This window comes from Bufo gargarizans, chromosome 9, assembly GCF_014858855.1.
Source record: "Bufo gargarizans isolate SCDJY-AF-19 chromosome 9, ASM1485885v1, whole genome shotgun sequence".
Lineage (NCBI taxonomy): Eukaryota > Metazoa > Chordata > Amphibia > Anura > Bufonidae > Bufo > Bufo gargarizans.
This window is the reverse complement of record NC_058088.1, coordinates 38,926,583-38,952,522: the sequence shown is the minus strand read 5'-3', so window position 1 is coordinate 38,952,522 and position 25,940 is coordinate 38,926,583. Positions and strand designations below refer to the sequence as shown.

General features: G+C 43.9%; 1 protein-coding gene and 1 long non-coding RNA gene across 3 annotated transcripts in view; one reads left to right on the top strand and one right to left on the bottom strand.

Annotated features, from left to right (window-relative positions):
• Positions 1 to 25,940, top strand: part of MBNL3 (muscleblind like splicing regulator 3) — a 176,922-nt gene that overhangs the window by 8,207 nt on the left and 142,775 nt on the right. Inside the window, exon 1 of one of the 2 annotated variants that reach the window (XM_044268664.1) lies at positions 25,252 to 25,508. The exons of the other annotated variant lie outside the window; for it this stretch is intronic. The gene's annotated coding sequence lies outside the window, so the exon portion shown is untranslated. Of the gene's footprint in view, positions 1 to 25,251; positions 25,509 to 25,940 lie in introns of those variants that run through there. 2 annotated transcript variants of the gene reach the window in all.
• On the bottom strand, positions 199 to 25,940 carry LOC122919573. The gene is made up of 3 exons (XR_006386810.1): positions 25,843 to 25,940; positions 426 to 497; positions 199 to 323 (listed from the first exon to the last, which is right to left on the bottom strand). It is a non-coding gene; the product is annotated as an uncharacterized LOC122919573 (long non-coding RNA).

Sequence of the window (25,940 nt, the reverse complement as noted above, 5' to 3'; positions counted from 1 at the left end):
AAATCCTACATGTCACCAGAGTTTCTTGATCTAGACACCTAGAATGAAATTCTACCTGATCCGTTACACGTGAGATTTCCTGTCACAAGATGCTCCGAGACTTCCAACTCAGAGCAACAAATTGATTCCGTCACAGAGGTCATGGGGCTGCAGTTATGGCGTTTACACCAAGTCACACTGTTGACCCTTTTTTCCAGGTCAGGTTCTAGTCCAGGACGCTCTTCACCAGGGGCCCAGACGGGGTCTGTTTGAAAACAATAATCTGCTCTGGGATGTGGTGCCCTGGCTTTATCTTTCATGCTCTGTAGTAATTCTTTCATTTCCTTAGAAGAAGAAAAATATAAATTTTATACATAAAATTTTCTTTAAAAAGAAGAAATGACATTCTTAAAGGACAGTACACGAACACCAAGGGTAATGCATACCTCATCATCTTCTTGCTCTTGATCCACAGAACTTGTATCAGATTCATCCATAGTTTCTTCGGTCTCTGAAATCTGTTTAGAAAAATTATGTTACACTGTAAAAATCGTATTACAATAGAAAGCGTTTACTGTACTCCAAGGCTGGCCATCTTGTGGCATTACAGTGCTATCCATACTACAAATACCGCTATTCTTAAGCCTCATGCACGCAACCGTTTTTGCGGCTCGGGTGCGGACCCATTCACTTCAATGGGGCCGCAAAAGATGCGGACAGCACTCTGTGTGCTGTCCACATCCGTTGTTCCGTAGCCCCGCCAAATAAATATTGCATGTCCTATTTTTGTCCGTTTTGCAGACAAGAATAGGCATTTCTACAATGGGCCGCAAAAAACGGAACGGTCGTGTGCATGAGGCCTTAGACTGCCTACAGCATGGAATGGTGGGACTTATCACTATTATAATGGCTGGAGTACCCCAGGTTGTCTAGCCCATCTTTAGGCTATGGTACACCTTTGTGACATTTTGGGGTACTTTCACACTAGCGGCAAGGTCTAGTGCAGTCAGAGGTCTGCTCCGGCTCCATTGACTATAATGGGGGCGGGCTGGAGTTCCGGCGGCAGCACGTCAAACATGCCGAGAGGCGGCCGTAGTAAAAATACGACGTGTAGTCCGGGGGCACACGTGCACTAGCGGCAGCACGGATCCGACAGGCTGTTCACCTGCCGGAGCAGCCTGCTGGAGTTCCTTGCCGCTAGTGTGAAAGTAGCCTTAGTTATATTTTTACATAAGCACAATATCTGTTGACAATACATTTTCTATAACGAATGTCGCTGTAGTCACAGATCAATATCAGACTGGATGACACAACTGACCTGAGAAGGGTCGTGGCACATTGCTGTAAGTTTTTGCGATTATCGGGTTTCACGGTAAGGGCTCTTTCATAGGAGCGAGTCCCTGGCATTGTCATGATTTGTAATGCTACGCGTCTCTGCTTGACCTTATTTTAACAGGATAAAACCACTACTAGATTATGATTCCGTTTCAGAAAGGTCATAGAGAAGCACACGGCATTCTCAATGATGACCATACTGGCCGCTTCCTAAGTCAATTATGGAGGTATCTTTCAAAAGGAGCGTTATTACTGCAAGAGACACTCTCCTGGGAAAGATCGCTAGGACTACTTTTACACTGGTGTTTTGGCTTTATGTTTGTGAGATCCGTTCAGGGCTCTCACAAGCGGTCCAAAACGGATCAGTTTTGCCCTAATGCATTCTGAATGGATAAGGATCCGCTCAGAATGCATCAGTTTGGCTCCGTTCCGCCTCCATGTCCGTCTGATGAAACTGAGCCAAACGGATCTGGCACACAATGTAAGTCAATGGGGACGGATCCATTTTCTATGACACAATATGGCACAATAGAAAACGGATCCGTCCTCCATTGACTTTCAATGGTGTTCATGATGGATCCGTCTTGGCTATGTTACAGATAATACAAACGGATCCGTTCTGAACAGATGCAGACGGTTGTAATATCTGAACGGATCTGTCCATGAGTGTGAAAGTAGCCAATACTGTCACATGTTTACTTTGAGACAAGACGTGGATACATCTAATGTCAAGTAATCGAGGTTTGAATCCTCAAAATTGAAATCTTTTACAAGCAGCCTGAAAATATATGTAGAATATTTCAAATAACTAAGGCCTTATGCACATGGCCGTTCCGTGCATTGGGGACCACAAATTGCACGGGCAACATCTGTGCAGCGGCCATTCAACTTGAACGGGTCCGTGATCCGTCCGCACCGTAAATGCGGACCCATTCAAGTGATGCGGGGAGCACACAGCCGATGCCTGAATGTTGCGGACCCGCTGTTCACGAGCCGCAATACGGCCACGGCCGGGCAATGGCCAGGTGCATGAGGCCTAACTTTGATTTTTCCATTTCAAAATTTACAAATATAAAACCTGTCGTTTGTGATGTCTATTAAAATATATATATATATTTTAATAGACAGAGTGTTCATGGATGTGCCCGCCTCTTGGTGGCGGGTATGGTTTGGCAGGCGCTATACACCTGTATTGCGGGACATGGCTATTTCTCTTGGTGGAAGAAAGTGCTCTCACATCAGCAGTCTGATTGACTGGCTGTAAATACAACTTTTAGAAATGTCAGCCTCCGCCCTCCAAGCAATGTAGATGTCACTTCATATGTTTCTTCCCCTCCCCCACCAGTTCTGTGGCTGAATCATCTCATATACAGCTCTGCTACATCTGTCTTCTCTTGTTCTCCACCAGCAAGGTGGCTGAACCGCTTCATACACAGCTCTGCTACATCTGTCTGTTCCCCTCCCCCCACCAGCAATGTGGCTGTCTAGCTATAACTGCAAATACTGCCCTGCTGAATTTAGTAGACAATAAATAAAGTACTACGCTACGTCGCTACGTCGGCATCCCCAGCTCTGCTGGATGAAAATGCAGCAGTATTGGGATGTAGCACCTTACTTTACTAGTATGCGTTGGTAGGTTTCTGTCTACCACATACTGCAGGGCAGGGGGAGGGGCATAGACAGATGTAGCAGAGCTATGTATGAAGCGGATCCACCAAAGTGCTAGTGCTGAAAAAGGGAGGACAGATGTAGCAGAGCTATATATAAGGTGAATCCTCCACAGGGCTGGTTGGGAAAAATGTAAGACAGATGTAGTATAGCTGTATTTTAAGCTGTTCAGCCACAGTGCTAGTGGGGGAGGGGAAGACAGATGTAGCAGAGCTATATATCAGGCTGGGTTCACACCTGACCGTTTTACAGCGTCTTCCTACGCGCTGTAAAACGCTCAACAAGGAGAAACAAATGCTTCCCTATCGGCATGGTTCTCATCTGGGCGTTTTACAGCGCGTACGATCGCGCTGTAAAACGCCCGACGCCCCAAGAAGTACATGAGCTTCTTTGGGGGCGTCTTGTCGCGCGTTCCCGTACATAGACTTTCGGGAACACGCGACAATGGGCGTTCGCTTGTCTCTGTATGCGCGATTGCAAACGCCGGTACAATCGCGCATACAGAGCGCTCCATCGCGAACGCCCAGGTGTGAACCCAGCGTAAAGTGATTCAGCCGCAGTGCTGGTAGTGGAGGGTAAGATAGATGTAGCAGAGCTGTATAGGAAGCGATTCAGCCACAGTGCTGGTAGGGGACTGGGTAAGATAGATGTAGCAGAGCTGTATATGCATCTATACAGATACATGGTCTAAGGTGTATACACAACTGTCGTAGAGCTATAATGGGAACAATTCTGCATCAGTGCTGGTGGGTGGGGGATGGTCATTTGGCTATTAGCTAACATGCTTTTGGGCTAATGTATAGTAGTGAATTATTGTTTTGCTGCTCAGAATGGGTTTGTAAAAGATAAGGCCTCATGCACATGGACATTGTGCGGCCGTTCCGTGCATTGGGGACCGCAATTGTGGTATTGGGGTGTGTGTGTGTGTGTGTGTGTGTGTTTATATGTATAGAGAGATATTTTTATAAAATATATATTCCATATCCCCTGAGCAAAGGGGACCTGAAATTGTGACTTTGGGGTTTCATAAGCTGTAAGCCATAATCATCCAAATTATAACAAATAAAGGCTTGAAATATCTCGCTTTGCCTGTAATGAGTCTCATATGTTAGTTTCACCTTTTAGGTTGCATTGCTGAAATAAATGAACTTTGCACAATATTCAAATTTTTCGAGTTTCTAGTGTGTGTGTGTGTGTGTGTGTGTGTGTGTGTGTGTGTATGTATATATATTTCAGGTTATTAAATTTGTACACGCTTCGTTTGGTGGTAAAAGCAGAATTGCGTTATGGATTCAATTACCACGGACCATAGCGCAATTCTGTGACGGAATGCTTTTAGAGGCATTCTTTCCGTCATAATAGAAGTCTATGGCCTGCATAACAGATCTGTCCCGTTTCCGTTAGGCCTCTTGCACATGAAAGTGTTGTGTGTGTGTGTTGTGTTTTTTTTTTTTTTTTTTTTTCTTATACGTTCAGTTTTTTGCATTCCGTATATGGAGCCAGTCATTACAATCTATCCGCAAAAAAAAACGGAATGCACACAGACGTCATCCGAATTTTTTGCGGACTGCAAAATCTATACGGTCGTGTGCGTGTGCAAGAGGCCTTATGCAGGACTCCGCTGCATAACGGAAACAGGACGGATCCGTTTTTCAGCCCATAGACTTCTATTATGATAGAATGCCTCTAAAGTTATTCCATCATAGAATTGCGTTATGGTCCGTGGTAACTGAATCCATAACACAATTCTGCTTTTACCAGTAAACGAAGCGTGAATGAATTTCATAACCTGAAATTTGCTCATATAAAATATACAACCACTTTTTTTTATTTTTTTTACTAAGCAGATCTTCAGCTGAGCTTTGACATCAGCGGTGAATGTATCGCTTCACAATGTGGCGTGACTTGCTGAAGGTGAGACCTTCACATTTCTCCAGATCCAGCTCTTCATCACTGAAGGTCACTGCTGTAGAAACCATTGTTCTACAGAGCTGTGCTCCATGTATCCCAAATCGCACTGCTCATCCCAATCAATTAGCCTGAAATCTTCTCCCATATAACCAAGCTTCTCCCAGTATGGAGGCTCTTCTCCCTGTCTGCAGACTTCAAGTCTCAGCTTGTAAGTTAGCATTTTATTTGTGTGACTCCTCCTAAAATGCTTCTGCAATGTTTGGAAGTAGTGCAGAGGAGAGACGCTTCTCTACTGAATCCGCCAGCCCAACACAAAGCTCGTGATGCACTTCAAGGTCTGCCTTTTGTCAGCTGCATTATATTGCCCGTGTATTGAGTTATTTTTACAGATGTAGCTGGGCTTAAACTGTCCTTGATCTTTTTCCATATTGTTAATAACCCAGTGGGTCTTCCTGCAGCCCAACGGAAAACCAGGTATCCTATCCTGAACCAAATAGATTATGGTCTTGGCTCTGCTGCAGTGAGTGACAAACATAACTCTGCCGCAGATGCAGTTTTGCTGTACTAGTTGGGCTACCTGCGGCATGTAGATCCGGCTGCCTAAGGCCTCTTTCACACGACTGTATGGCTTTTTCAGTGTTTTGTCGTCTGTTTTTCACAGATCCGTTGTTCCTTCCTTTTTTATTATTTTTTTAGTTTCTGTTCAGTTTTTCCGTATACAGTAATTACATAGAAAAAATTGGGCTGGGTATAACCTTTTCAATAGATGGTTCAGCAAAAACAGAACGGATACAGAAGACACACTGATGCATCTCCATATGTGTTCCGTATTTTTTATTTTATTTTTTGCAGACCCATTGACTTGAATGGAGCCACGGAATGTGATTTGCAGGCAATAATAGGACATGTTCTATCTTTCAACGGAAATACGGAATGCATATGGAGTACATTCCGTTTTTTTTGCTGAACCATTGAAATGAATGGTTCCGTATACAGAACGCAAAAAATGGCTCATAAACGGGGGGGGGGGGGACGGGACGGTTGTGTGAAAGAGGTCTAATTCAGCAGACAGTGTCGAGAATTGGCTGAACATAAACTGTAGCCATTTGTGTCCAGCCGTGTTTTTGTTTAGTTTTTTCCACATGTTTGCCGGATTTACGCCGGACCCCATTATATTTAATAGGGTCGGCAGGAATTCCGTTTGTATCTGGCAGTGCTAGATCCGGTGAATTGCATTATTCTGTTCTCTGCAGGGACAGCCTGCCAGAATTCGTGCTGCAGGTGTGAAACTAGCCTTAGGCTGCTTTCACACTAGCGTTCGCTGGTCCGCTCGTGAGCTCCGTTTGAAGGAGCTCACGAGCGGACCCGAACGCAGCCGTCCAGCCCTGATGCAGTCTGAATGGAGGCGGATCCGCTCAGACTGCATCAGTCTGGCGGCGTTCAGCCTCCGCTCCGCTCGCCTCCGCACGGACAGGCGGACAGCTGAACGCTGCTTGCAGGGTTCGGGTGTCTGCCTGGCCGAGCGGAGGCGTGCGGATCCGTCCAGACTTTCAATGTAAGTCAATGGGGACGGATCCGTTTGAAGATGCCACAATGTGGCTCAATCTTCAAGCGGATCCGTCCCCCATTGACTTTACATTGAAAGTCTGGACGGATCCGTACTAGGCTATTTTCACACTTAGCTGTTCTATGCTAAAAATAATGCAGACGGATCCGTTCTGAACGGAGCCTCCGTCTGCATTATTATGAGCGGATCCGTTCAGAACGGATCCGCCCGAACGCTAGTGTGAAAGTAGCCTTATTCATGTGGCCTCTTCTCCCGTTTTAGAGCCATAGATTAACAGACGTAATGACATCATAAATCAATAGTACAGGCGAATATTAGAAACTTTGTAATCATATCAGAGATATATGCTTCCTTCTCCACTTATCGGAGTCCTTTTGTTTATTCACCAGATAGCAGCTTTCTTTGGAACTGCCGTGGAGTACGTTTTTTGTCCTTATCCTTTAAATATGCAAACTGACACCAAAATAAATTATAATTAGATCCCCATTTTGTGTCGGTCATTTTGTTATATAATATGTATAGTTTCACGTGAGTGGGGAGATAATGGCGACGGTTTTCGTTGGTGTGGGTGTTTTTTCTTTATGTATTTTTTATTTTTTTTTTAACTTCATTTTTAATATTTCTGCTACAAATAATATCCCCCCCCAAGAGGTCATAAAAAGATCTTTGGGCGACACTGACACATTTTTTATTTTATTTTTTCCTTTTTCCCTTTAGTTTTTTTACTTGTATTTGTATTTTATTATTTAATTGTATTTTTTTTTTTTTATAATTGGTTTACTTGTTATTTAACCCCTTAAGGACTCAGCCCTATTTCACCTTAAGGACTTGGCCATTTTTTGCAAATCTGACCAGTGTCACTTTAAGTGCTGATAACTTTAAAACGCTTTGACTTACCCAGGCCGTTCTGAGATTGTTTTTTTGTCACATATTGTACTTCATGACACTGCTAAAATTGGGTCAAAAAAGTGAATTTTTTTGCATAAAAAAATACCATATTTACCAAAAATTTTGAAAAATTTGCAAATTTCAAAGTTTCAGTTTCTCTACTTCTGTAATACATAGTAATACCCCCAAAAATTGTGATGACTTTACATTCCCCATATGTCTACTTCATGTTTGTAGCATTTTGGGAATGATATTTTATTTTTTGGGGATGTTACAAGGCTTAGAAGTTTAGAAGCAAATCTTGAAATGTTTCTGAAATTTACAAAAACCCAATTTTTAGGGACCACTACAGCTCTGAAGTCACTTTGCGAGGCTTATATAATAGAAACCGCCCAAAAATGACCCCATTCTATAAACTACACCCCTCAAGGTATTCAAAACTGATTTTACAAACTTTGTTAACCCTTTAGGTGTTGCACAAGAGTTATTGGCAAATGGGGATGAAATTTGAGAATTTCATTTTTTTGCCTAATTTTCCATTTTAACCCATTTTTTCCACTAACAAAGCAAGGGTTAACAGCCAAACAAGACTGTATCTTTATTGCCCTGACTCTGCCGTTTACAGAAACACCCCATATGTGGCCGTAAACTACTGTACGGCCACACAGCGGGGCGTAGAGTGAAAGGTGCGCCGTATGGTTTTTGGAAGGCAGATTTTGCTGGACTGTTTTTTTGACACCATGTCCCATTTGAAGCCCCCTGATGCACCCCTAGAGTAGAAACTCCATAAAAGTGACCGCATCTAAGAAACTACACCCCTCAAGGTATTCAAAACTGATTTTAGAAACTTTGTTAACCCTTTAGATGTTGCACAAGATTTAATGGAAAATAGAGATACAATTTCAAAATTTCACTTTTTTGGCAGATTTTCCATTTTAATATTTTTTTTACAGTTACAAAGCAAGGGTTAACAGCCAAACAAAACTCATTATTTATGGCCCGGATTCTGTAGTTTACAGAAACACCCCATATGTGGCCGTAAACTGCTGTACGGCACACGGCAGGGCGCAGAAGGAAAGGTGCGCTGTTTGGTTTTTGGAAGTCAGATTTTGCTGGACTGGTTTTTTGACACCATGTCCCATTTGAAGCCCCCCTGATGCACCCCTAGAGTAGAAACTCCATAAAAGTGACCCCATCTAAGAAACTACACCCCTCAAGGTATTCAAAACTGATTTTACAAACTTTGTTAACCCTTTAGGTGTTGCACAAGATTTAATGGAAAATAGAGATACAATTTCAAAATTTCACTTTTTTGGAAGATTTTCCATTTTAATATTTTTTTTTCAATTACAAAGCAAGGGTTAACAGCCAAACAAAACTCATTATTTATGGCGCTGATTCTGTAGTTTACAGAAACACCCCATATGTGTTCGTAAACCGCTGTACGGGCACACGGCAGGGCGCAGAAGGAAAGGAATGCCATACGGTTTTTGGAAGGCAGATTTTGCTGGACTGTTTTTTTTGACACCATGTCCCATTTGAAGCCCCCCTGATGCACCCCCAGAGTATAAACTCCAAAAAAGTGACCCCATTTTAGAAACTAGGGGATAGGGTGGCAGTTTTGTTGGTACTAGTTTAGGGTACATATGATTTTTGGTTGCTCTATATTACACTTTTTTTGTGTGGCAAGGTAACAAGAAATAGCTTTTTTGGCACGTTTTTTTTTTTGTTATTTACAACATTCATCTGACAGGTTAGATCATGTGGTAATTTTATAGAGCAGGTTGTCACGGACGCGGCGATACCTAATATGTATACAATTTTTTTTATTTATGTAAGTTTTACACAATGATTTCATTTTTAAAACAAAAAAAATGTTTTAGTGTCTCCATAGTCTAAGAACCATAGTTTTTTCAGTTTTTGGGCGATTATTTTAAGTAGGGTCTCATTTTTTGCGGGATGAGATGACGGTTTGATTGGCCCTATTTTGGGGTGCACATGACTTTTTAATCGCTTGCTATTACACTTTATTGTGACGTAAGATGACAAAATGGCTTTTTTTACACAGTTTTTATTTTTATTTTTTTACGGTGGTCACCTGAGGGGTTAGGTCATGTCATATTTTTATAGAGCCGGTCGATACGGACGCGGCGATACCTAATATGTATACTTTGTTTTATTTATTTAAGTTTTACACAATGATTTTATTTTTGAAACAAAATAAATCATGTTTTAGTGTTTCCATAGTCTAAGAGCCATAGTTTTTTCAGTTTTTTGGCAATTATTTTGGGTAGGGTATGATTTTTGCGGGATGAGATGACGGTTTGATTGGTACTATTTTGGCGTACATGCGACTTTTTTGATCACTTTTATTACCTTTTTTGGGAACTAAGGTGGGCAAAATTTCAATTTCCTAATAGTTTTTTTTTTTTTTTTTTATGGCGTTCACCGTGCGGGGAAAGTAACATGACCGTTTTATAGATCAGGTCATTACGGACGCGGCGATACCAAACATGTGTAGGAAATTTTATTTTTTTCATTTTTATTCAGTGATAAATGTGTTTTATTGATTTTTACTTTTTTTTCCACTTTTTTTTGACCCAGACCCACTTGGTTCTTGAAGATCCAGTGGGTCTGATGTCTGTATAATACAGTACAGTACAATATATATTGTACAGTACTGTATTTTACTTACACTTTGTCTGAACAGATCTCTGCCTTCAGCACAGATCTGTTCAGCACCATGGACAGCAGGATGCCTGAGACGGCGTCCTGTTGCCATGGGAACCTTCCCCGTCTGCTCAGTAGTGGTCAGAACTGCGCAGACGGGGAAGGGTAAGGACGGGGCTCTGGGGGGGCTGTCTGGGAGCTCCCTCCCTCTCCATTCGGGGGGCTGCAAAGGCACTGCAGCCCCCCGATGGGAGAGGGAGGGAGCTACTTCTTACTGTTAACTTTTTTCATACAGCGGTCCGTACGGACCGCTGTATGGAAAGGGTTAAACGGCTGACATCGCATCACCGATGTCAGCCGTTTATACCAGGGTGCCAGCAATGTGCTGGCACCCTGGTATACCCACTCTACACCAACGAATTTTCAAGGGGAGGCGGGCGGGGGATCGCGATCCCGCCTGCCGCACCGCCCGCCTCCCGCACCGCCCACAACTCCCCCCCCCCTGCACCACCCGCCGGCAAAAAATCATGCAGGGGTGCAGGGGGGGATGTAAAATCTATATTTGAGGTACACTAAAGTTTCTGATCCCCCGCGGTCAGGGACCGCGGGGATCAGAAACTGCAAAAAGCGCAGCAAACCGCAGGTCTGAATTGACCTGTGGTTTGCGGCGATCGCCGATAGGGGGGGGTCACATGACCCCCCCTGGCATTGTCACAGGATGCCGGCTGAATGATTTCAGCCGGCATCCCGTTTCCATTAACCCCCGCGGCGCCGGAATCTGCATTTAAAGTTAGGACGTACCGGTACGCCCTGAGTCCTTAAGGACTCGGGAAATAGGGCGTACCGATACGCCCTGCGTCCTTAAGGGGTTAAAACTATTTTTGCCACATACTATGTCCCCCCAATAGGTCATAAAAAGACTGTTGGGAGACAATGAACACTACTATTTTGCACTTGAATTTTTTTTTTCTTTTTTTAATAATTTTACATTTTTCATTTTTTTTGTAAATATATTTTTGCCACAATGTGTTCCACAAGGGATCATAAAAAATATATATTTTTTTTTTCTTTTATTTGTTTTTTTTTCTTTCAAATTTTTTATTTTTTTACTATATATTATATATATATATATATATATATATATATATATATATATATATATATATATATATATATATATTTTTTTCAAATAATTTGTCCTTAACTTTTACTTATGCTACAATAAAAATCATGCTACACCAAAAAGACATACAAATCACAGTTAGTGTATGTAAATAATCACCTAAACTGTAACAGGTTATAGCACACTACATAGTATTAGCGGGCCCATAGAAAACAATGGAAGAGTTAAAAAAGGGAACAGTCTCACTAGTCCAGACGTAGTAGGTCCATAGGGAGATGTGGATCATTCACGAACCCCAACAACAAAGTGGTGCCCTGGTGTGCTCACTTGGGTACTTGCGTCAAGATAGCAACAGGAACAACTAGCCCTATATCACCCTGCAGTAAGAGGTAGGGCACTTCTAGTCCCCTCCTATTAATACAGAGCACTCGCCCCAAAAGGGGCGACCCCATCTGGATACCTGTCCCTAAACCCAGGCAAAATCCCTAAATGAAATTTCCCGACGTGCCACGTTTCGTTTGGATAACTCTTCAGGGGAAACGGACAATCTTAGGGTATGCCGAGTACATGATATGCTAAATGCACAAAAATATGCTGTGTACGCTAATTACAGCAAAATGCTGAGTACATTAAACAAAAAAAGGGAAAAATATACAAACAAAACTTACGGGGATAAATGGGGAAAAATTATCCCACAATAATCCCATGGTTCAGTGGAGCCAGAAGGGAGGTAACAAAGATCCCCTAAGTAAAGATGCCCTGCAATAAAGGGGGGCTTCAAGTATACAATATAATTAGCCTGCCAGTGGGTAGGGATTGCATGACTGAGCGCCCAGTATGGTGCTCGGTGTGATGAATTGCATACTGGGTGCTCAGTCATGCAATCCCTACCCACTGGAAGGCTAGTTATTATATTGTACACTTGTAGCCCCCTGTTGTTTTTGCAGACCCAATGAAGTGAATGGTTCCGCAAACGAAACACAAAAGAATGCGGCGGGTGAACAGCCTGTCTGATCCTGTCCTGCCGCTAGTGCACGCGCTCTGGATCTATTGACTAATGGGGGTGGAGTTCCGGCGCCAACACGGCAGCACATGCCGAGGGGCTGCCGGAATAAAAGTACAGGTAGTACTTTTATTCCGGCGGCCTCTCGGTTTGTGTTGCCGCCGGAACTCCGTCCCGCCCCCATTATAGTCAATGGGGCTGGAGCGGTAGTCCGTGGGCACATGTGCACTAGCAGCCAGACTGATCCGAGGTCCGTGTCGCTACTGTGAAAGTACCCTCAGACATTTTAAACACGGAGATGCCCGTTTATTAAAAAAAAAAAAAATTGTTTATATATTTTTACATGTAAAATTGGGGAAAGCGGGTTGAGTTGAATGTTTAAAAAAAATAAAATGAAACAACAACTTTTGGCCCGCTTAGGGGGCTAGAACCTGGGATCTTTTGATCCCTTGTCCCATTTGCTATAATAGAGATCTATTAGAGTGAATCGGCTTCTGTCACTTCACAGCTAAGTAGTCAGCTTACCATGGCAGGCCTGGGAACCTTCAGCAGTGCCCAGGCTGTCATGATAACCAATTAGAGCCCCGCAATTTCACTGCCTAACCTCAGATGCCGCAATAGCTTTTGAACTTGGCATCTGAAGGGTTAAATGGCCGGTTTCGTCGTCATCGCCGATCCTGGTATGGAGTGGGCTCAGCGCAGCAGCCTGCTCCATACAATCCCTTGCGTATAATGCTGTACACGTACGCCATTATGTGTTAAGGGGTAAATAGGACCAGTAACCACTTGACTTCACCATGTAATAACAATTCTGGAGCATCTATTCTTTCGTGTGCATTCCGTATTTCGCAGAACGGAACAGCTGGCCTCTGATAGAACAGTGCTATCCTTGTCCGTAATGCGGACAATAATAGGACATGTTTTTTTTTTTTTATACAGTCCCATTGAAATGAATGGTTCTGTATACGGTCCGCAAAAAAAGACGTAACGGAAAGAATATACGTTCTTGTGCATGAGCCCTTATTCTGCTTTCTCCATGGCAGATGAAGTTTCCCAAAGCTTGTACATGGCGTCTCCTGATTTACTGTATCGTTCATCTCCATTCCCTATATCGGAGTTATCCCGGAAGAATCCTCAAGCACTTCAGCACAAGACAAGTGTTTGACACCTGCAATACTGCAAGGCTTATTGTCTCATCTTTAATCCATGGGATACATAGCGGTTTCCCCTCGGCATGTAGGCTCGCAGTCCGATTAGTGCTGACCCCTGCCCATCGCTGAGCCGCGCTCTGCCGAGAGACCAGATAAAGCCGAGAGCTGCTGCTAAACCGACTCCCTACTTATTACTAATAGAAGCAATAACAAAATGCAATTTTCTACCTAACAATACATCATCGCCTCTGCTCCCCCCCCCCCCCATGCACATATTTAACCAGCGGTCTCAATGCTGTAGGCAAAGTACAGCTCACAGGCGCCAGCTTTCTGGACATGCAGGGGGGGCGGGTTCACAGGTTGCACACCTTCCTATTACAGTAAACCTAGTCTGCTGAGGGAACAGCCATGGGGAATATCCTCGCAGCTGCCAATCTCTAGTATATGAATTGCTCCCAGTTACAAGCAGAGAGCTGCAGCAGAAAGGACATGCCCCGTCATGAACGGATCCGGTTGTATTATGTCTTCTATAGCCATGACGGATCCGTCCTGACACACAATGTAAGTCAGTGGGGACGGATCCGTTTTCTGACACAATAGAAAACGGCTCCATCCCCCCATTGACTTTCAGTGGTGTTCAAGACGGCTCCGTCATGGCTATAAAAGACCTAATACAACCGGATCAGTTCATGACTGGGCATGTCCTTTCTGCTGCAGCTCTCTGCTTGTAACTGACATCTTTGAGGGCGTGTTGTTTTTAGGGGGCGTTTCCTTTCTCCTGCAGGGCTCTCTGTGAAACTATCACAGCTTCTAACAGTAGATCTTCTGGCTGGTGGCAATTAAAGGATGGAACTGAGCATGAGCAACCGCCTCAGCAAGGTGGACAGAGAAATAAGAAAGAACAAACAGCAGGTGGCGCTATACAGATACACTTTATTGCATGACTCGTGGCTATAAAAATGTTTTTTATTACTTTCAATTACAAAAGTATTCTGATCCAGTTGCTGGTTTGAAAAATGTAGTTAGTCGCGGTGTGCCTTAACCCATTCAAGGCCAGATGTTTGAATCTCTACTTTGTAGTGACCTTCTCCTGATTCTTCCTTGCCTGCATTGTAGTGTAGAGCTGTACATTACTTTCCTGTAATGGATGTGTGCGCCATTATTATTTTTTTCTTAATCCTGCTTTGATGCCATTAAATCGTAGTTGAGTAATGGTTAAGGATCAGCTTACATATCAAGCAGGAGTCAATTACACGACATGTTGAACCCGCTATTTGATCCTTTAATTAGAGTGAACCAGTCACCGAGTCTTATTCACACTACTGAATGTCTCGGGCTTGGCAGAGCTCGCTTAGACCTATCTGATGTGCGCAGCGACGTTCGCATTGCTGCAGGGTTAAGTCATTCTAAGTGTGTGCACGTATTATGCGTAATATTTTATTAGGCTACTTTCACACTTTCATCCGTTCAGGGATCTCACAAGCGGTCCAAAACGGATCAGTTTTGCCCTAATTCATTCTGAATGGATACGGATCCGTTCACAATGCATCAGTTTGCCTCCATTCCGCTCTGGAGGCGGACACCAAAACGCTGCCTGCCTGACGCGGACCCAAACTGATTCGTCCTGACACACAATGTAAGTCAATGGGGAAGAATCCGTTTTCTCTGACACAATAGAAAACTGATCCGTCCCCCATTGACTTTCAATGGTGGTCAAGACGGATCCGTCATGGCTATAGAAGACTTAATACAACCGGATCCGTTCATGACGGTTGTATTATTGTAACGGAAGTGTTTTTGCAGATCCATGATGGATCCGCCAAAAAAAACGCTAGTGTGAAAGTAGGGGGAAAAAAAAGGGGTGAAAGTAGCCTTACTGATAACTTTTTATTTTTATAATTGTTAATTACAAATTCTTGTATATACTTTTTAATGAACAGTAACGATACTTGCACCTTGTCAGTAATGTTCTAGGTTAGGGATGGCAACCTTTGGCACTCCGGCAGTCGTGAAACCACAATTCTCAGCGTGCTGCGTTCGTTTCTATGACCGTTCTGAGGAGCAGAACAAGTATGCATGCTGGGAGTTGTAGTTTCACAACAGTTGGAGGTTACCTACCCCCTGTTCTAGATACAGTATTCTGCACTGATTCATTACTGAGGCTTGTAAGCACTCTTTTTTTGCACGGGGCTGTGATCGGGGTAACAAACAATGCTCATTCCTGATCATTGCCATCTGTAAATCTTCCGCCAAACAGCTGACAAACAAGCAAATGCCGATTTTATGGGATGATCACATCTTTTATGGGGCACTGAAAATCATTGTTTCCTGGGAACACCTTGCCCATTGTAGAAAGGGGATGTGTTACCAACAAAGGAAAACTGCATGGGGATGAATGATCACATTACTGATCATTCATCCCCTTACTAAAGATCATTGCTGCTGTAAATGCATGTAACGATGGCTGGTCTGCCTTCTGTTCTTGTCAATTGGTGCATGTGTTAAGGGACCCTAAGGGCTTGTCTACACAAGCCAAGGGGGACACAAGTACCCGATAAGTTCCCCATTGTAGAGATGCCGCTGATCACCCAAAATAGGACCAAATGCTCGCGTGTCACAAGATCGCATCTTTCATAAGGTACCTAATAATGTTTGCTTGTCAGCAGTACTTCACCCTGTAAATCTTCTGTCATCCTTTCACTTGGAACCACAAAGGACTCTTTTTTTTTTTTTTCTCCTGTCTAAAATAACTGATCTCTGACGGAAGTGACAAAAAGGATCCAAAATGAGCGAAACAGATTATTATTTTTTTTTCTTCCATTGAAATGCATTAATGCCGTATCCGGCCCAGAGTGTTCCGGCAAAATGGATCCGGCATTGCGGTCTGCGCATGCTCTGACCGGAAAAAAATGTGAAAAAAAAAAAAAAAAACGGATCCGTTTTTCCAGATGACACCGGAGAGACGGATCCGGCATTTCAATGCATTTGTCATACGGATCAGGATCAGTTTGCATTTATTTTGAAGGATCCGGCAGGCAGTTCCGGCATCCTCCCCCGCAAGTGTGAAAGTACCCTTAATTTAAAAGAAGGACAACTACACATATAAAGTGAGAAAACCAACATACTTGCCCCCACTGTTTACACTGCTGAGCAGGACGGTAGGTAGTCCAGGCACCCTACTTGGTATCTTCACTATCCAGCTACAGGTCCTTTCCGGGATGAAGCTAGGCATCCTTTCACTTGTTAGAGAGAATTATTTTGGGGCCTCTCCTTCCCAAAGTAAGTGCTCATACACATGAATGTTTTTGCTGTGTCGTATGCAGAATCATTCATTTCAAGGGGTCCCCCCAAAAAAGACATAATGCAGTGTGCAATCCGTGTCCGCATGGCCCTTCCACAGAAAAATAGATCCTGTCTTATTATTGTCGGCATTACAGGCAAGGATAGGACTGTTCTATTAGGGGCAAAACGCAGAACAGAACGATTTCTCTTTTGCAGACCGCAAAACCCCCAACGGTTGAGTGCCTGAGCCCTAAAGCATGAAAAAATAAATGTATGTTGACATGAGGGCGTTCATAGTTCAGTGACCCAGTCATTGGCCCGCTCTCCGGTGGGTGCTCCGCTCTTCTCTAACATGCAAAGTGAAGCTGCTACCAAAATACTGTTAAAAAAAACCTGAATAGAATCTTGCTGCTGTTTCCCCCATCCAGACCATGGGGCACGTGTCTTGCCAGCTCCCTACCCACACCACAGGTCCAGTAGGAGAATGTAGACAGCAGCGTCACTATTGGCCCTCGTATGCCAGGACTGTTGCGGCCTCCGGCACAGAGCCCGCACTCGCACGCTGTGTTTTACTAAGCACATGCTGAATATTTCAGCCATCTCTGAAGAATATGCCGATCTTCTATCGAGACAGGCTCGGAAACCATGCAAATTAGCCTTTAGATCTATTTTTTAACGCTGACATATGTTGTGTAGTCATTTAATGACGAGAAGTGCGTGTGCAAAGCAGTACGAGGATCTCCGAGTTGTTACTTTGATCACAGCTGCCTGTGCGCATACATATTTTAGTGAATTCATCTGGATGAGGCTGAGCCTATAAAACCAGTGTAGGAAAATGGGTCTCCTGGAATGAAAACCCACCGTCTGGGGATCTCCATGTAAAGCACCATATTCCTGTGTCTGCTTTAGTATTACACTTACACGTGTGACATAAAGAGTCTTTCTAATATTTAATAGACTGCAAGTTTGTTTTGTTTGTTTTTTTATCAAATCTGATACTGCTGCGGACCCTATAAAGAATTTCTGTTGTCAAGTATGTCATTAGATGAGTGATGTAATGTGCCGAAGAGAGACTCGTTGTTTGCCTATTTGTTTTAGGAAGGAGGAATTGCACTCCAGCTGATGAATGCCAGGTCTTCATACAGCGTCATATGCTACTGACCTCATAGCTGCTAGACGCAATAATACTTAAAAGGAGCTGTGTCACTTCAGCAAATGGCATTTAACATGTAGAGAAGGTTAATACAAGCCACTTGCTAATATATTGTTGTTATCCATATTGCTTCCTTTACTGGCTGGATTCATTTTTCGATCCCATTCTACACTTTACGGCCCACCCTGTAATCCATCAGCGGTGGTCGTGCTTGCACAATATAGGAAAAAGCGCTAGCCTATGTGCGCTCCCATGGTCCCGGCCACCAGAGAGGCACTTACTAATGTATTGTGATTGTCCATGAAACAAATTAATTCATGTTATTAGGAAGGGTTTTCGCCTGTGACGTGAAGTCCCCACAGGTGACGAAGCGCCCACATGCCTGCTGATTGACAAGGCCAGACTTCTCAGCCATCCCTGATCATCTTGTGCCTGCACAACTACACTTCTGGCCATCAGGGCATGAATAGCCGCTACTCCTGAAGCAGAAGCAGTGCCTCTGCGCTTGCGCTGCTACTCAATAGACAGACTCTTCACCTGTGGGGATAGCCCCTCCGAGGTACAAAAAAAAGCTCTTGCTAATGAGACAAACCAGTCCGTTAGAATCTATTCCCTCATCCCTAGTCTAGAGGCCTCCCATACACCTTAGATGGCTGACCAGTCCCAACGAAATTGGCAGGTTCAGATAACATTAAACCGAGCAAGCCCACATAACTGGCCACCTATTCCACGCCCGTGATTAGCCGATATTGGTGGCACAACTGCAGTTGAAATGCTAATTTTCCAGTTTTGAAACCTTATCTAGCCAACCTCATGGTTCCTTAAAGGCATGGTAGCCAACTCGTCTGACTAAAACATTGCATAATACATAGTTGGTGGGGCCTCAACTAATCAAAACTTTTGATATGTCTGACATAGCCAGAGTTTTACCAAAACTCAGTGACCCCCTTAGTCATTCAAGCCAGCCATGCATATATAATGACATCAGGCGACAGAATCTTTCATGTACAGAATATCGGCCGAAAATGTCTGTCTGATTTGGTTGGATAAAAAGATTTTTAACTTGCACTTAACAAACTTTCATTATGGTTGAAGTCCATTTCCATCTTTAGGGACCCTTTTACATGGGCCGATTCTTGGCCAGATGATCGCTAGCAAGTGTTCATACGAAAGCTGATTATCTGGTGGTGCCACCTATCACCCGATGAATGAGCAAAATGCTTGTTCATCGAATAATTACATCGTTCATGCAGTCACAAAAATCGTTGTCTGCCGCCAGCAGACCGGGCTGTGTAAAGAGCATCAGCTGCCGGCAAACAACCAGTCTGCATGGGGACAAGCGATCGCTTCTCTCCATACTGTGGAGGAGAGCACTGCATGTAAATACAGCACTTACACTCCACTGACGAGCAGGCGATTGTCAGGGAGGAAACGTTCCTTCCCAACAATTGCCTGCAAAACTTGAGTAAAGAGGCCTTTAGGGCTATATTACACCAACAGATTATCTGTGCAATCGGACCAATAGTGTGTGTATAACAAACGATCTGTGCGTGTAATTGGCCATGTGACCAATGATTGGTAAAATAAAATCTGTCGGTGTAATACAGCCCTTGGGCCTCATGCACACGGCCGTTGAATGGCCGTGACTGTATTGCAGCCCGCAAACAGCGGGTCGGCAATCCCCGGCTGCTGGCCGTGTGCACCACGGATGCGAACCCATTCACTGGAACGGGACACCGGAAGCACTACAAAGTGCTTCCGTGGTGTTTCTTTCCGTTGTTCCGCACCGCAAATAAATATGACATTATTTTATTTTTATTTTTTTGCGGTGCGGACAGACCACGGACCTATTCAAGTTGAATGAGTCCGGACCGTTGCACGTGTGCATGTGGCCTTAGGCCTCATGCACACGACCGTTGTTCTGGTCCGCATCCGAGCTGCCGTTTTTGCGGCTCGGCTGTGGACCCATTCACTTCAACGGGGCCGCAAAAGATTCAGACAGCACTCCGTGTGCTGTCCAGGTGTCCGCATCCGTTTCTCCGTTATGTAGCCCCGCAAAAAGAATATAACACGTCCGTTTTGCGGACAAGAATAGGCATTTCTACAATCGCCCGCCCATTCTGTTCCGCAAATTGCGGAAGGCACACGGGGCGAAAGCTTCACCATAAACCGTGATCCACAATAGGTTTTGCCCCACAACCTTTGATGTTCCGTTATCGTCCTCGTGTAATCTCTACCTTTTATCTAGAAAGGGGTTAGAAGTAATTGCGTTTCAGATCTGCATGTAAACCTGTATATATCTTAACCAAACACATGGTACCAGTTACTATAGCTGACGAATTTCAATGCTAGTAATTGACACTGATATTGCCTTTTTCAGGGGTCACCTGGTTTTAGGTGCCTCTCACCTGACGAGGTTTGAGCCACATGCGGCTGACTCTGAGTAGAATTTTGCCATTGTACAATCAGAAAATCCTGTTTTTGAGGGGTCACCCCCGGCAGATGTGTAGTTTACACTGTTCCCATATTACAGCTGAAGTTTGTGTTTCTTTGGCATAAAATCCCTTTAATTAGACAAGCGCCAAAGTACTCAAATTAGGCTACTAATTGAAATCCGTCATAGGGTCTCAATACCGTTTTATTGTCAATGGGGACAAAACATAACTGAAAGGAATGCTCCAAAATGCATTTCGTTTTGTTCTCATACCAGAGAGCAAACCGCAGCATGGTGCGGTTTGCTTTCTGTCCTGCGATGCGGAGCAAAACTGATCCGTCATGACCCCAAATGCAGGTCAATGGGGACGGATCTGTTTTCTCTGACAGAATAGAAACCTGATCCGTCCCCCATTGACTTTCAATGGAGTTCATGACTGATCCGTCTTGGCAATGTTAAAGCTGAGACAACCGGATCTGTTCATAACGGATGCAGATGGTTGTATTATCAGTAACGGAAGAGTTTTTTCTGAACCGCGCAGGATCCAGTAAAAACGCTAGTTTGAAAGTAACCCTATCCAAATGACACAATCAAAACATGTCAATTTCTAGATTTAAAAAAATGACATACAGACATTACAGGTCCTTTTTTAGGAAGGTACAGTCCTGATCAGAAGTTTAAGACCACTTGAAAAATGGCAAAAAATCATATCAAATTCGATTCCATAGATTATGTACTTTGGGGTCTGGATCCTTTCCGCCCAGCGCCCCAGTAACTGTGCTTTAATTTCCTTATTCCGAATATTTCGGTGTCGTCTTGGGCGCTGGGCAGATGTGACCTTCTCTCCAAACTATTTATCTCGGACACCCTTTGCCCTTTTGAATATCTTCATAAACGGTTCCCGATCCCACACACAGATTTCTATAAATACCTGTGTATCAGACATTTTTTTAAAGCTAATTGTCCGTTTAATCTGGTGTACAATCGGGAAGTCTTTAGTTTGTGGTCAGCGGCTCCGCCACAAGGCACACGATTGAGGCCTCAGTATATGATGATGGGGGATAAGGGATTATTTGTTAAAACGACACCACTGGTTTCCTGGGAAAGAGATTTGGGGTTAGAGTTCACTGATGAGCAGTGGTCTATGGCCTTCACCTGTATAAATAAAAATATTAGATGTGCTTTACATTATGAATCCTTGATGAAGACCACACTAAGGTGGTACTATACACCGGATCGCCTGTGTCATATATTTCCCGACCTTTCATATCTATGTTGGCGGGGATGCGGCGATAGGGGTACATTGTACCACATTTTGTGGTCTTGTCCGAGGCTGCAGGATATTTGGAGGGCTACATTCTCTCTTGCCTCGGATCTACTGGGCTTCCAGCTCCCGCCATCTCCCTCATTGGCTCTTTTATGGATTGATTTGGTTCGGATACCATGTGAGGGGAGGGTGGTATTGGGACACCTTTTTCTTGGCCATAGTACAAAATTGGAAATCGCGGTATGTTTCTTGCCTAACGGAGATCATCCGTTAGGCAAGAAATTCTACTTATATACATGAATTCTACTTATATACATGAGCGTGCGCTGGCGGGAGCCGGTGAAGCGGCCGCGAGGTTTGAGAGGGAATGGGGCGTATGGAGGGTTTCTTCGCTCGCTTTACCATCCCCCGATTGACATACTTTAAGCACATTTAATATATGGCCGATCTCCTGTTATATAAAAGTATACCTCTATAAAATTATACCTGTGTAAAAATTGCCTAACGATTGCACTGTATGTTTTTATGTCTTCTTTATGTTTTTCGTTTAGTCTAATTTTGTTTGTTTGGTATTTTATTGTGGTATGTAGATCGGCTAAGCTAGTGTTGTTAACGTGACCGTGTATAGGGCTGATTGTGTAGCCGTTTGTATTTTTTATGTATAACAATGTATGTTCTTTTCTAAAAACTAATAAAATATGAAAAAAAAAAAATCATATTTAGCATGGCTGGATCTTAACAAGGTTCCAAGTAGAGCTTCAACATGCAACAAGAAGAAATGGGAGTGAGACAAAACATTTTTGAGCATTCAATTTAATGAAAACAACAAATAAACTGAAACAGGCTGTTTTTCAGCTGATCAAAAGTTTAGGACCACACCTCCCAAAAAAACTAACTTTTGTTTTTGAAGCCCTTCAGTCTCAGATGCCGTCTGATGGTTATGGGGCTGCAGTCAGCACCAGTAAGGGCCTTAATTTGGGTCGAGGATCATCCAGTGTCTTGACGGACAGCCAATCGGATCCTCCGGCTCAGTGCTGGTGAAATTTTTTTGGGTCTTCCACTTGACTTTTTTGATCCATAACCCTCAGGATCATTTAAGAAATTCCAAATGACTGTCTTACTGCGTCCCACCTCAGCAGCGATGGCGCGCTGTGAGAGACCCTGCTTATGCAGTTCAACAACCCGACCACGTTCAAAAACGGAGTATTTTTGCCTTTGCCATCACAACGTGTGACTACATGACAGAAAATGACAATGAATCCACATCTTTGCACAGATTTGGCCTTTTAAAGGCATGTGGTCGTAAACTTTTGATCAGCTGAAAAACAGCCTGTTTCAGTTTAATCGTTATTTTCAATTAATTGAATGCTCAAAAAATGTTTTGTCTCACTCTCATTTCTTCTTGTTGCATGTTGAAGCTCTACTTGGAACCTTGTTAAGATCCAACAATGTAAAATAAGATTTTTTTTGCCATTTTTCAAGTGGTCTTAAACTTTTGATCAGGACTGTATGTAGTCTGTGGCATACAATCGGCTGCTATCCCTTTTACTTTCGGATCTGAGATTTTTAAAGTTTTTTTCTCCATTTTATTTTATGCTTCCAGTTTTTATTTTGGATTATCAGGGGGCACTGTCATAGACTTTTAGCATGTGATAATCTAAATGTGCCCAAATTTGACCAAATCCGTTAGTTTTGTTGAGACTGGCCAACAATCTTTAGGCTACTTTCACACTGGTGTTTTGGCTTTCTGTTTGAGATCTGTTCACGGATCAGTTTTGCCCCAATGCATTCTGAATGGAAAAGAATTTGATCAGAATGCATCAGTTTGCCTCCGTTCCGGAAACTGACGAAACTGAGCCAAACTTATCCGTCCTGACACGCAATGTAAGTCAATGGGGATGGATCCGTTTTCAATGGTGTTCAAGATGGATCCGTCTTGGCTATGTTAAAGATAATACAAACGGATCCGTTCTGAAGCATGCGGTTGTATTGTAACGGATCAGTCTGTGCAGATCCATGACGGATCCGCACCAAACACGAGTGTAAAAGTAGCCTTATGTGTAAAGTGGTGCACCTAACAGATGTTCTCCTGGGAGGGGAATCTCTACATGACCAATTTTATGTTCTCGAGAGATTTCGACGCCACAGGTATCCGGCAGCAGCTTATTCCCATACCCCCCATTGAGAACATGAACACTAGAGCAAGGTGCAATTGTGTGTGGGGGGGGGGGGGGGGGGGGGGAGATTTAGGAGTAATACTTTAGGGTCTAGCCACATTGGGCACATTTTATTTTCCACCATGGAATGTCTGCTCAGATTTTGCAGCTTTGTTAAATGTTGCAGACTTTGCAGTGGATTTCATCCTGTGCGTTGGAAAGGAGTAAATCGGATGCATACATCGACATGCTATGGACTTGACAATGCTGGGCAAGGAGGAAGTGTCTCGGACTACCAGATAGTTTTAGAAGTAGTGCTGCCATATTGGATGACAGAAGAGAAGTCAGAGAATTAGAGGTTCTGCAACTAAGGCCTCATGCACACGACCGTGCTGTTTTTTTTGCCTTCCACAATAAACTGAACGGGCGGCCCACTGTAGAAATGCTGATTCTTATCTGCAAAACGGACAAGAATAGAACATGCTATATTTTTTATTATTATATTTTTTTTTTGCGGGGCCACGGAATGGTGCAACGGATGCGGACCACAAAAAAGGTTGTGTGCATGAGCCTTAAGAAGATGAAAAGGAGATCCAAAGGAGGTGTTCTGTTCCTTCCCCAGTGAAAAAGAGTTATCCGGTAATTGGCGTTGATGACCTATCCAGAGATCTGTAGGGGGGGGTCCACACCCCGGATCCCTGTCAATCAGCTGTGAGAAGAGGCTGGCACTCCTTTTCCTAGGTCTGTGATGGCTAACCTCCGACACTCCAGCTGTAGTGAAACTACGACACCAAAGATGTACACTTGCTTGGCTGTACTCAGAACTACATAGAATTGAATGGAGCATGCTGGGAGTCGTAGTGTCACCACAGCTGGAGTGCCAGAGGTTACCCATCACTCTCCTAGGCCATGTGACGTCACTTTACATCGGTCACCTGACCTAGTTTCAGCTCAGCCCCATTGAATTGGCCTGGGCTGCAATACCAACCACAGCCGCTATACAATGTACGGCGCTATGCTTGGTGAGAAGCCGGCAGAGCTCCAATGGGCGCAGCGGCTCTGTGTTACAGCTGATTGGCAGGGGTGCCGATCTGATAATGACTACCTATCAGGATGACCCATTTAATAGGATTATTTTATTTTATTTTTTCTCGGACCTGAGGGTCGCTCTGATTGATCTTTGCTGGATTATTGGAACGTCTGGATTATCGAATGCAGAGAATATAATATATCTTTACGAGGTGTCTTTAATTTTAATAAGCTATTTGTGCCTGAGCGGCGACTGCGGTTCCTTGCCGCAGCGTGAAGTTTAACAACCCTACTTTGTTCTCACTTTGCCGCGCTTTGTTCTTCAGCTCTGGCTGGTGATGCGCGTCGTCTCATATACACCGCACCACTCTATGGGCCTGTGTGCTCTGTGTAAACACTGGGCACTTGTGGAGATTTATTTCATGGCTGCCTAAAAATGTATTCTGGGAAAGATTGTATTTTATGGCCGCCCCTAAATGCAGCGAGAGAGAGAGAGAGAGAGAGGCTGTGTAACCTGATCTGTTCCTGAAAGCTCTGCTGAGGGTAGCATGCTGCAGACATAAGCTGTGTCAATAGGAACTCTATTCAGTCTGAGCAAACAGCCTCGTGACCCATGTGTGATTGGCAGCCGGTCTGAGGGAGGGCCTTTCTTTAGAAAGAGCTCCCATTTTGGCGGCACTTCTGACTGATTTCCTGACTGCTTACTTATTTTCTTCTTCTCGGACAGAGAGTCTGTGCTGCGCGCTCGTATTTCTCGATTTGTGGAGGCCCGAACGCCGGGGATCCAGCACGTCTGAGCTTGCAGAAGATGGTGGTTGCTCTCTGCTCATGCTAATCCCTGGAAAATGCTGCTTTGGCTAATGAGAGGTTTCCAGTCGGAGAAGAAAATGAGGTACGGGCTCACTTTACAGGTCCAGTTGCTGGGTGGTTGCCAGGAATGTGAGGGGGCAAAGGACTGTAAGTGCATGCGATTGGAAGGGAAGGTGAACTGGTTACGGAGATATTTCATATCTGTGGGTGTGTGCGCGCCGGCGTGCTGCCCAGACCTCACCTTTTCCACTGCACATTCATAAAACGTACTCTGCCTGGGTTGTGCCGTGACTGTCGATGCCTATTTGTGGGTGCACAGATCGTGTATGATATAACGCATCGCCCTACGGTGGTTGGAGGCGGACTCGTCGTGTGCCTAGCTCGTATAGAAGCTGGTAATACACACATAGGGATACCTTTTTATTTCATGGTGGCTCAGTGGTTGGCACTGGTTCCTTGTAGCTCTGGGGTCAACTTCAACCAAGGACAAGATCTGCATGGAGTTTGTATGTCC